Consider the following 13,160-nt stretch of genomic DNA (forward strand, 5'->3'; position numbering starts at 1 on the left):
AGCCAGTTCCAAGACACAGAAATGAAACATAGAATGTTATGTGCCAGAAACAGCATATCAGCCATTGTAGCTGAATTATAGAGTACTGCGTTGGATAATGGTGGTAGTGGTTGTGGTTGTTGTCCTCCATGCTTGAAGAGGCCAAAATAACATCACTATGTTGGTGTCAAGGTACAGTGTGTCCAACTGGCTGATTAGACCAATATGAGGTCAAAGGCTCTACCACAAAATTGGGAAAGAATTTTTACAATCAGTCTCTCCGATAAGGGTCTCATTTCTAAAATATATAGAGAATTAAGTTAAATTTATAAAAATACAAGTCATTCCTCAATTGATAAATGGTCAAAGGATATGAACAGGCAGTTCTCAGATGAAGAAATTAAAGTCATCTATAGTCATATGAAAAAGTGCTCTAAATCACTATTGATTAGAGAAATGCAAATCAAAACAGCTCTGAGGTGCCACATCACACTTATCAGATTGGCAAGGATGACAAAACAAGAAAATGATAAATGTTGGAGAAGATGTGGGAAAATTGGAACACTAATGCATTGTTGGTGGAGTTGTGAAATGATCCAACCATTTTGGAGAGCAATTTGGAACTATGCCCAAAGGGCTATAAAAATGTGCCTACCCTTTGACCCAGCAATAGCACTTCTAGGGCTATATCCCAAAGAGATCATACAAATGGGAAAAGGACCTACACATACCAAAATATTTATAGCAGCTCCTTTTGTGGTGGCAAAGAATTGGAAGTTGAGAGGATGCCCATGAATTGGGGAATGACTGAACAAGTTGTGGTATATGAATGTAATGGAATACTATTGTGCTATAAGAAATGATGAACAGGCTGACTTCAGAAAAACCTGGAAAGACTTGTATGGTCTGATGCTGAGTGAAGTGAGCAGAACCAGGAGAATGTTATACACAGTAACAATAACATTGTGTGATGATCAACTATGACTGACTTAGCTCTTCTCAGCAACATAGTGATCCAAGACAATTCCAAAAGACTCATGATGGAAAATGTTATCCACATCCAAAGAAAGAACTATGGAGTTTGAATGCAGATTGAAGCATACTATTTGCTATTTTTTATCTTCTGTTGTGTTTTGTTTCCTCTTTCTGGTGGTTCCTCCTATTGGTTCTAATTCTTACTTACAACATGACTAATGTGAAAATATGTTTAACAGGAATGTATATGTATAACCTATATCAAATTGTGTGCCATCTTGGGGAGGGTGGTGGAGAGGAAGGGGGAGAAAAATTTTAAACTCAAAAGCATATGGAGATGATTGTTGATAAATCAAAATAAATTAATTTAAAAAAAGGTTCTACCACCGGTCGGACATAAATGGTCCATATGAACATTTGATATTTCTAAATTTGTGCATCTCATGTTTCTTTAAGCTACTGCAATTCTGCTTTGCTTATGGAGCACAGCCCTTGTTTTGATGTGGGCACACTATGCTGGGCAGTCCTGCGCCATGTCTCCCATGTCTCACGATCCATTCCAAAGTCCTTCAGAGAGACCTTGACAGCGTCCTTGTATCACTTCTTCTGATCTCTGTGTAAGCATTTGCCTTGTGTGACTCCTCTGTAAAATAGTCTTTTAGACAAATGTATGTTTGGTATTTGAACAATATGGCCAGCCCATCAAACTTGTGCTCTCTACAGTAGAGTTTGAATGCTTAGCAGTTCAGCTTGAGAAAGGACCTCAGTGTCTGCTACCTTATCTTGCCAGCTGATCTTCAAAATCTTCCTAAGACAATTCAAATGGAAACAATTCAGTTTCCTGGCATGGCCCTGGTAGACTGTCCAGTTTTCACAACCATACAACAATGAGGTCAGTACAATGGCTCTGCAGACCTTCAGTTTGGTAGACAGCCTAATAATTCTCTCCCACACTTTCCTTAGGAGCCTCCAAAACAATGTGCTAGCTCTGGCAATGTATGCATCAATTTCATCCTCTATGTGGACATCCCTAGAAAGTATACTGCTAAGGTAAGTGAACTCATCCACAGCATACAACATTTCTCCATCAGCTATAACCAGTGGTTCTATAGATGAATGGTACAGTGCCAGCTAATGAAAAACCTCTGTTTTCTTGGTGTTCCCCTTCCTCACACCAGGAGGTGAGCAGTGCAGTCCTTTAAAAAGGCTGCTCAGACACCCAGGGTCTACTGAGTCCTGTTTTGGCCTGGGCCACATTTGTGCAGGATTGTGACTACAGCTCCCAGTGTATCCACACCTGCTGCTTCATCACTTGTCTGTCACCACAGGACATTGGGACAGGTAAAAATGGTAAAATGGTATGGAACGTGTCTCTTGATTCACATATAAATTGGATTTCAGTGAGGCAAAATTGCACAAAGTGGTCAGCCTCACTCTTTCAGAGTCATTGGAATCCAGTGGCAAGACAAAAATCAAGATGGCTGGTGATAGTGCTGTATGCATTGGATGACCTTGGTGTCTTCCACAGCTCCACAGCTCCTATTTCAGCTGCCATTTTGGCTGTTGGAACAAATTGTTCTCATCTGCCCATTCTACCTGGGGAAGTCTTCACATGCTTGGGGTAGACTCCTCCTTAATTCATTGATGGGTTTGAGACTCCTAGGTTACCCTCAACCTGGTTTAGCCCATCTACTGAAACAGTTTACCAAGATGTGGCTGCTGTGCATGCTCCAGCTTCTTGAAGCCACAGGTGAGAGTTGGGTGAACCCAGGTGGACACCAAAGGTGGAAAGCAGCTCTCATGCCAAAGGTTCTAGTCTTCTCTGAACACCCATCCATACACTCCTAATAAAGTGTAATAAAACTGGAAAGATAGAAGGGTTAGGGTTATAAAGACCTTTAAATGACAAACAAAGGAATTTAAATTTGATCCTATAGGTGCTAGGGAGCCATTAGAGTTTTGAGCTGGGGGGAGGGAGGGGAGGTGATGTAGTTAGACCCATACTTTGGGAAAACCACTTTTGGTAACTGAGTGAGGATGGAATGAGGAGAGTCTTGAGGCAGGGTAACCATTTATGAGACTATTGCAATAGTACAGGAAAGAGATAACAAGTCAAATGGTGGAGAAGATGCAGGAAAATAGGTATACTAATGCACTGCTGGTAGAGCTATGAACTAGTCCAACCATTATGGAGAACAGTTTGAAACTAAGCCTAAAGGGCTATAAAAACTATGCATGTCCTTTGATCCAGAAATACTGCTACTAAGTCCACACCCCAGGAGATCAAAGAAAAAGGAAAAGGACCCATAAATACAAAAATGTTTATATCAGCTCTTTTTTGTGGTAGCAAAGAGTTGGAAAATGAGGGGATGACCATTAATTGAGGAATGACTGAACAAGTTATGGTATATGAATGTGATGCAATACTATTGTGCTATAAGAAATTATGAAGGGGATGATTTTAGAAATATTTGGAAAGATTTATATGAACTGATGCAAACTGATGTAAGCAGAACCAGAAGATCGATCTATACAGGAACAGTAATATTATAAAGATAATCAACTATGAAGGACTTGGTAACCCTGATCAGTACAATGATCCACTATATCTCCAAAGGACTCATGATGTAAAATGCTACCCACCTCCAGATAGAGAAATGATCGAATCAGAGGGAAGATGGAAACATATTTTTTCTCTATTTTTCTTGCTTTTTTTCTTGGAACATGGCCAATGGGGAAATATGTTTTGCATGACTTAATATGTACACTGATATGTACATATTTCTTGGCTTCTCAATGGATACAGGAAGAAGTGGAGGGAGGGAGAGAATTTAGAACTGAAAATAAAAATAAATTTTAAAAATAAATATTTGTTTACTGACAAAAAATGAGGTAATGAAGGCCTGAACCAGTATGGTGGCTCTGTAAGTAGAGAGAAGTTCTGATACTCTGGTTCTAATTCGTCAGCTCTGTATATAGAAGAACAGCTTCATTCGATGTGTTGGTTGCCTGGTTTCTCGTTTGCAGGGAGTGGCCAGTTTGGGTGATTCCACTGCTGAGGCTCTGCACTGTTATCGTTTAGGAAATAGTGATTGGGGAGGGGGACAGGGAAGAGGAGAAGGAGGTGAGAGACAGACAGACAAATAGACAGAAAGAGACAGAGACAGACAGAGAGACAGAGGCAGAGATAGAGAGAGTCATATGGCAGGACTGGCCCTCCCCACTTCAAAAATGCCCTAGTCATTACAATCATAACATTCACATTTATATGACACTTTGAGGTTTACAAAGCACAGCCCTGTAGGGCAGGCAGATAGGCAGAACAAGTATTATTATGCCCTTGGGCAAACTGAGACCAGCTAAGTGATTTGCCCCAAATCATCCACCTAGTAAGAATCAGAGTCAGGACTCAAAACCAGGTCTGCCCACTCCAAGACCAATGCTCTTTCTAGCACACTAAGCTGCCTCTCCTCCTTGTCCTGGGAGAGATTTGAGGGTAAGATGGCTGCCCTTCCATGGCCCTATGGTCTCACAAGGATGGGTCTATGCAAAACAGTCAGAACTGGGGCCCAGTCTCTTGGGAAGTTGAGGCAGGCTGTCCTCCCTGCGTTTCTGTCCACTGAAGCTACTCTAGACCCCACTGCACTCTGGGTAGAGTTCAGCCTGGAAATCCTGACTTCCTCATCATGATCCTGGGATACAGATTCCTTACTACTTTAGAGAACAGGTCTGACAAGGCTGAAATGAAGAAGCAGGGAGAAAAGGCAACCTGCCTTTCAGTGTCAACTAAGTGTCCATGCACATCCCAGGGGTGCAATGGGCAAGATTCCAGAAGGTTATGGATGAGCACTGCCATCCACCTGACAGCAGCATTCCCCATGATTGGTTCCAGTCAATTCTGGGAGCTGTGCATCCTTAAGAATGAGAGAGGGGGAGGGAAACAGACAGACAGACAGACAAGACAGAGAGCACAACCTTTCTGCAAAAGGATCAGAGGGAGAGCTATGTATGGCTGATGGTGCTCCTGATCCCCTGGGCCCCACCAAGATCTCATTCTCTCTCTCATTCCGATACCCCACCCACCTCAGAGAAATGGGACTGGTGTCTCAGCCTGATACCAGAAATCTCCCTTCTTCTCACTTCAGTCAGCCTGAACCCTGGTCTCTGACTAGAAGCAATATCCATGCCCTTGGGGACTCCCTGATACAGAAGACCCAGGAACTTCAAAGAGGGGCAGGGGCAAGAGGCAGGGGAATGCCTACTCATGAGATCAGATTCCAGAACAAATAGAAAGACCATCTATCTTTCTGAGTTCTGGAAGAGGAAGGGGTGAGTACCATGGGAAAGGGAATGGGTGTCCCTATGGGGGAAAGAGGAGTTTAGACATGGGGGAGGGAAGGATCTATCAGAGTCAGGAAGGCAGCACAAGGAGCTAAAAGTCCATGTCCTCACAGGTAACCTCATCAGAGAGAATACAGTACCCAAGTCTCCGTCATAATAAGATCTTGACACACAGGTCAGTTTGACTGCCATTCCATATTAGCTATATGTTCCCGCCCCCCTCCCATTCCTCTCCCCTCCACCTGTGCTGCATTTCCTGTATCAGCCTGGGTCCCTCATATTCATAGCACTCTATCAATTTAGACCCCATGTCCCTGGTTCACATAGCACAGCATTTCTATTTCTGGGCAACTGGGGTTCCCATAAATTTCCAAGTACATTTCCCCAGCTGAACTGTCTTTGCCTCAGGACATTGAGGGGTAGCGGGAAAGCAGACTGTGACAGCTTCAGGGACATACATCCTGGCTGAGGCACCTCACCGGACCCCCTGCTGAGTCTGGTCTGATTATTAGGGCCTTGGAGACAGCTGGGCAGATCAGGTTCCAGGTGTGGCTGAGGTCTGGGCCTCTTGGCTCTGGACTCCTCTCTGGCCTGGTGTCTTGGCTGGCAGCATTCCCAGCACCCTCTCTCTGTGTATTTTTACCCTCTGGCTTCAGGCCTAGTCAACTTGGGATGCCATTTTCCCTCCCTCCGTTTATGTTTTCCCATTTCCCTTTCAACTCTTTCCTCTTCCTTCCCCTTTTCTCCCTCTCTTCATATTGGAGGTAAGTAGGAGGTCCTTGTCTTACCAGTGGTAAAGGGTCAGACAGACTTTTTCTGGAGGTCTTAGAAATAAGGCCAAAGATTTCTTTTGAATCTCTATTAAATGCCTTTAAAAGCTTTGGGCAACCCAGGCTCATCTCCAGTTCAAGAGCTCAGGCCCAGTCCTAAGGGCCATGACTCATTGAGCAGTTGTCCTGGGCTCAGGTTAGCCTCCTGGAGGGTGATGTATTTCAGAAAAGGGATGCCTAGGCCCCCAAACCCTTCAAGCCCCAAATTCCCAGTCCTAGTACATACTAGACCAACCCCACAGATCCCCCCAGATCCCCACCCTTTCCTCCAGAACAGATAATGGCCGCTCTGCTCCCTAAGGGATTCTGTGGGATAAGGGCACCCTAAGGACTTGGGAAATTGGCATTAGCATCATTTTCCATGATTGTGGTTCATTACTATCTCACCTTTATATAGCATTTTAAGCACTACAGAGTATTATTGACTGTTTTGCAGATAAAACTAGTTCCACAAGAAGCAAGAAGTGAGTCTTGGAATTGGAATTTAAACCCAGATTTTTCCCAATGTCTGTCCACCATACTTCCCTAGGCTTTATTAGCTGAGAATGAAAGAACCTGAGTTACAAATGTAAATGCTTTCAGTCTTCAGGTTTACTCTATAATCTACACAGCTGCAGAAAAATCCACTCGCGGTCTCAAACACTATTTATTACTTAGATACTCTCAGAGCCACAAACTAACACGCATTACATAGCCACTCAACAGAGACTGAAAAACGCCCACTGTGACAGACGCACCCTCCAGGACAGCAGACACACGAACATCCTAACGCACGCACTCTCCCAGCCTCAGTCTCACAGATGCACAAACACTGACACAGGGTGTCACACTCGCACACGGTCGGGCTGAGCTCCTGTTAGTCTTCTGGAGACAGGCGTGTGCGGCCCCTGATCACTGCTAAATGTCACCGAGTCCCTCTCCTCCCAGTTAGAGATGAATTGTTGCTTGGGAGATATTTCATCCCTAATGCCTCCTGCTTGAACCGGAGCATGCGTCTCCAGGAGGTTGCGTTTCTTCCAATGTCTGCAGGCTGGCTCAGAAATCTGCCCTTCCAGGATCTCAGCTTTCACGGGGAGAGATCGGGGCTCCCTCTCTCCTCACAGGCACCTCCCCCTCCTCTCCGCGGTTGAGGGTGGTGGCGGGAGGGAGAACAGAGAACAAAGCCAAAGGTGGCTCAGCACATGTAAGCTCCCGCACCGCCCCCCCCCCCCAGGAAGGATCCCCAGGAGGCTAAGACACAGGCTAACTGGTGGGTGCTATAGCTATGGCCCCCCTTCCTTCTACAATTACTGGCACTAGCAATGTCCTACACTAGAAAGAAAGGGAGAGGGAGGATCATCCTCCTTAAAACTTCATCCACCCAGACCCTCAGAGTCTTTTCTTAGGAATCGTGTGGTCATGGTTCCAGAGCTGCAGGGATCTCAGAAGCCATTCAGTCCAATCCTCTGACCCACCATTTTATAACTGAGGATATTGAAACCCAGGGAACTTAAGTGACTTGTCCAGTGTCACACTGGTAATAAGCATCAGAGCTGGGATTTGAACCCAGGTTTTCTGACTCTGGAAAGTGCTACCAGAGCCAGTGCACTTCCCATTGTAATATGTTGTTGCCTTTCCCCTCCTGTCTCCTCTCTTCCCTTCTCCCTTCCCCCTCCCCTTCTTTCCTCTCTTCTCCCCTTCCCTCCCTTTCCTGACTCTCCTCAGTTCTTCCTTCCTTTCCTCTCTTCTCTTCTTTCCCCTCTCCTTTCCCTTCCCCACCCTTTCCCTCTTCTCCTCTCTCTTCTCCTCCTGTCCCTTCCTCTTTTCTTCTTTCCCCTTCCCTCTCCTTCTCTCTTCTCTTTTCTTCTCTTTTCCTTTCCTAACTCTACATCTCCTCTGCTTTCCCTCCTCTCACTTCCTCTCTTCTTCCCTCCCTTCCCTTCTCTCCTCCCCTCCTCTTTCTTCTGCTGTCTCTTCTCCTCTTCCATCCTCTCCTCTCCTTCTATCATTTATCCAATCCCAATGAAAGGCTGAATGATGTGGTAAAGAAGTGCTGGACTTGCAGTCAAAAAGACTTGGGTTTGATTCCCATCATACTTAACAGCTTTGTGACCCTGGACAAGTCACTAGACTCCCTGGACCTCAGTTTCCCTATCTGTAAAATAGAACTGTTGCAAAGATCAAATGAGCTAATGTTTTTAAAGTGTTATATAATGCCGGCTATCATTACTATGTTCAAGACTTCTGGGCTCTGTGCTCTTCAGAATTTGTTGCCTTTGACCAACCCCTGAAAATCAAATAAAGCATTGTCTTCAGAGGATGCCTCTACTAGTGGCCTCTCTCTCTCTCTCTATTCCTCCATCCCTACTCACCAGTGGCTGAGGGCTTAGTGGGAGAGGCAATGAGTAGTTTGTTCTTATACAGCTTGGTAAGAATCAGAAATCATAGAGTTTATTCCTCTGTCTTTAGCCAGGTCCACAGATATACCATCTGAAACAGAGGATCCAAAGTAAAGCTCTAACCTGAGAAAAGATCAACCTGCCCTGGTAAGGATAGGTGTCCTACTTAGGCACACATAGTGCCTAGACTAAATGACCTTCCAAGACTACTTTCTGCCCTGGTGTTCCAGGATCCTCTTTGGGCAGTTGAGAAAAATTCCAGGGTCATTTTACTCAATTTCCTTGACCCCCTGTGTCACTAGTGTCCAAAGGCACCTTGTAGTTGGGGGTTCTGACTCTCCCAGGTACCATGTTTTTCAGGGGGAGAGAAAGGGAATAAAGAGGTCAAAGTGAGTACATAATGGAGCGGGGGCAAACTAGGGCTTAATATCTGAATAGGTCCCTTTGGGCACATTAAATGTTCCCAATTCTCTGAACCTGTAGCCCAAGGAGCAATATTGCTTTGCCCTATTTTGGAGGGGCAGACAGTACACATTTGTGGATCAAATCTGGGGTCTGAAATGGATAGACCCCACCCTCCAGACCCAAACAGGGGCCCTGAGCAAGGTATTGTGAGCCATGGGTGTCCCCTCTCCTAGCCTGTATTCTACAACTGCGCCTGCCCTGAGGAGGATCTGTGGCTGGCGAAGGCATCGGCCGCCCGGGCAAGTCTGAGCAGACAGCCTTCCCCGATTGCTGGCTCCAGGCCTCGGAGCCCAGCTTGGAGCTCCCCCCAGAGTGGCGGGATTGATTGGCTGCAGCCAGAATGGGCACCACTCTCCCTGGCTTGGACTGAAACAGGGCCATCTGTTACACCTCTAGTTAAAAGTACATAAAGTTGAGCATTTGTGTGCCGACAATACCACCCCTGACACCCTCCACGCACACAGCACTCCCCCTCTTTGGCAGGAGCCCACACCGTGACAGGCCTGGTGCAGGAACGCCCACACGCTAGCTTGGCTGGCACCGGTGAGCTCCACAGCTCCTGCCCAGAGATTGGAATTGGAAGGGCCAAGCTCTCTCAGATCCCAGTACAAAAATGGGATCTAGGAGGTATAACCTTGGAAGGGGAGAGGAGGACACCTAAAAGCTAGCCTGGGCTATGCTCTATGCTCCGGATTGTTGGCTCCAGTATGGGCTGGGCATATCCAAGATAGCTACGGTCAGTGACTCTGATAGGAAAGTCATGGGACAGACAGCAAGTGGGTGATCCTGATGAAACATCCCAGATTGCTGGGCAATGTCTTTCCTTTGCTTTAGAAATTTTGATGGCTCCTACTCCCCTTCCGGATTATTCTGGCATTCAAGACCCATCACAATCTGGCCCTACCCCCATCCCATCTCTCAGAATTTTTCTCTCCCAGTTCTAGTTATTCCAATCTCTTGTGTCCTCTTTCCCAGGTAACTTCCACCTCTTCCATAGGCTTCAGTACATAGAACACAGACACAAGTTAGAGGTAGAAGGAACTCTTGTAACTGTCCCTTTTCTCAATCTTTTCTTCTCATGTAAATGCTCTCCTCTCTTTGTCTTTTCAAATCCCGGTCATCCTTAAGAGTTGAACTCAATTTCTACCTCCTTATTCGGCCTTCCTAGATCACTCCAACCCATTCTGATCTCCCACCTCTCTGTGCTCCAACAACATTGAAAATCTGAACCGTATAGTCTTATAATTGTTCTCTATTTGTTTCACGTGTCTCTTCTCAGCTTCATTAACCTTCTGGAAGACAGGTTCTGGATCCCCCCTATTTTCCTTATTTCCCCCACAATGGGGCAGACTGAATGCCTACACTAGTCAGCCTTGGGCTTTGGGTTGGGAAGTTTAAATATCAGAACTCAACCAGGGGCCAATTTCACTCCCCAAGAAGCCCTTCTGATCAAAGCCCTGAGAGGCAGATGAACAGTTAGACAAATACAGATGTAATTCTGTCAATCATCAAACATGTTAAATGCCTCCCAGAGTACCCTGTGCTATGTAAGGAAGGGGGAATAGAAATGCACATGACCCTTGTCATCAAAGTCACAGACTAGTTGAGGGGAAGCACAAGACACGGACACAAATTACTGTGACATAATGAATGAATGGATGGATCATTTAATAGAATCTGAGATGTTCCTTGTTTAATAGAATGATATAATTTCAGAACTGAAATAGACTTCAAAACTCAAAAAGTTAGAATTAGAAGGGACCTTTTCCCCTACAACACCTCTGACAAGTAGTGTTTATTGAAACTGTTTGAATATTTCCAATGACAGGGAGCTTATTACTACTTTCTAACTTTCCATTGTTAGGTAGCTCTTGGATTGTTAGAAAGTTCTTCCTTATACTAAACTAAAATATGTCTCTCTGTAACTTAAACTCACCAGTCTGCCCTGGAGGCCCACATAGAATAAGTCAATTATCTCTTCTAGATAACAGTTCTTCACACATGTGAAGCTATCAATCATTTGACATACTTCACTATATTCCCTAAGTCTCACTGAGAAAATCCAAAAATTAATACAGAGAATGAGGTCCTGACCTTATTCCAGTACTAGAAAAGGGGACTCTATCAGGCTGGGGGAAGTGAGGAAGAAGAGGAAGGAAGAAAGAGACCAGGAGGGACATGAAGAGGCTAAGAGAACGCTGAGCTAACCATATGTTTGGTCCTAACCTTAGATATCCCAAGGTGCCCAAAAGCCTACATCTTTACTCTGAAGTGCCTCCCCAGTGCCCCATTAGGTTCCCTCTCAATCTCCTTCCCTTCTCCCTTAGCCTTTCGTCTAGAATCTAAGAGAACTCAGTTTCTCCTCCCCTCAATTGTTAACAAGACTTAGGGGAGGAGGGAAAGATTCCCAATATTAGTTTATTGGCAAACAATTTTAAGTCCTACTTTCCCTTTCATCATCCCAATGCCTTTATTCACTCTTCCATTCTTTGTGCCTGGAATTTTCCCTCTTTCCACACCTCTGTCTCTGTCTATTGAATTCCTTTACCCATCCTTCAAGAACTAACTTAAATTCTATCTCCTTCATGAAGCCCTGATATATCTCCATCAGAAAAGATCTATTCTTTCTCAAATCTCAGAGGACTTTGTAAGACTACTACCATATTCTATTCTGCAGCTTATTTTGTGTACGGTTATTGCATATTTCTGTGTTACCACCTTTTGCAGGAAAGTCTTTCCTGTTTCCCCACCCTGCCCCAGCTACTAGTGTTACTCTAATGCTACTTTCCATCATACTCTGCATGTATCTTGTAAATTCGTACTTTTATACAAGCTGTCTATCCATTTAGAATACAAGTTTCTTAAGGACAGAGGATGCTTTTGCTTTTTTCATTCTATCCTTAGCACTTAGCACAGAGCCTAGCACTTTGCAATCGTTTAATCATTGCTTACTCACGGTTCAACTGATTTTTTGTATCCCTTTTTTTTGTATCTCTTGTGCTGGATTCCGAGTGGTGGTAGGGATTTTTTTTTTTTAATCTAGTCCACAACACTCTACACAAACACGGTGTTTTGTTTTGTCCAGATATGGGATTTCATTCATTTGGGGGGACTATCAGCGTGTAAACTCATTCCACTGATGCAAATCTAGAAGTCATTTGTGACTTTATAGTCTTAATAAGTTGCTTGAGGGGTTGAGTGACTTGTCCATAGGCATATAGCTAGTATATTTATATAGGCCACCCTGACTCCAAGATGAGTCTTCTATCTTCTACCCCATGGTTGCTTCTGGTTTACACATAGTAGGTATTTAATAGATGTCTGCTGTCTGAATGAATGAATAAATGAGTGAGGATCATTGAGAAGGTCAGGTTACATCTGCCCTTCCTTGGGGTTCATCTTATAATAAAAACAATTATGACCCATAAAGCAATTATGCACAGTCTTCCCCTGAAGTATCACGTCTATAACCCCAAAGAGGGATGCTGAGAACCAGACTCAGGACCTAGGTGGGTAAATAAATCCCTGTTCTTAAACCTTCGGTGAGCCTATGTAAATGAAGGGTTCTGGTTGAAGCCAGGAAGAGGACTGGACTGGATGACTGACAGATGAATGGAGATGACTGACTGCCAGACAGGGGTTGAGCCAGTTCTGCAATGTAGGAGACAAGAGCAAAGCAGATTTCTGGGGCTGGCAACGGTCCGGGTCTTGAAGGAAAAGTGGGGAAAGAGCAGGGATGCTTCGACTTGAGGAATCAAACCTAAACCCAAATGTTCTTGGAACCGCTTGGGTTGCCTGGGAGTCAAAAAACAAAACAAAAAAGAACAAAACATAACAAAACAACCCATGTTTTGCCTGGAGTAAGGATAAAAAGCCTTAACCCCCCCCCCCCCCCAGCCGACACCGGGGAAGAACCCCATTTTAGGTCGCTAGACCTTTGGCACCCTCCAGCCGCCCCCAAGATCCCATGCTTTGGGGCCTGAAGTCCTAGGCTCCCCGGGAAGCACATGGGCAGAACGGAGTTCAGCGGTATCTCCAGGCAGAACTATCCAGGCGGGCAAAGCTAGAGAGCCCGGCCGGTGAGGATGGGTGAGGGGATTACTGCCGGACCTCCCTCCTCCTCCCCCTGTCCACTGGGACTAGCAGGCTGCCGGAAGAAAGGCGTAGGCCATCTAGGGACATTACTGGATCC

At 45.0% G+C, this 13,160-nt stretch overlaps 1 pseudogene; it reads left to right on the forward strand.

Moving 5' to 3' along the window:
- The window catches only part of LOC114035495, a 67,903-nt pseudogene extending 54,952 nt beyond the window's left edge, over positions 1-12,951 (forward strand).
- The last annotated feature ends 209 nt before the right edge of the window (positions 12,952-13,160 follow it).

This window comes from Vombatus ursinus, unplaced genomic scaffold (genome assembly GCF_900497805.2).
Source record: "Vombatus ursinus unplaced genomic scaffold, bare-nosed wombat genome assembly UNPS02009205.1, whole genome shotgun sequence".
Lineage (NCBI taxonomy): Eukaryota > Metazoa > Chordata > Mammalia > Diprotodontia > Vombatidae > Vombatus > Vombatus ursinus.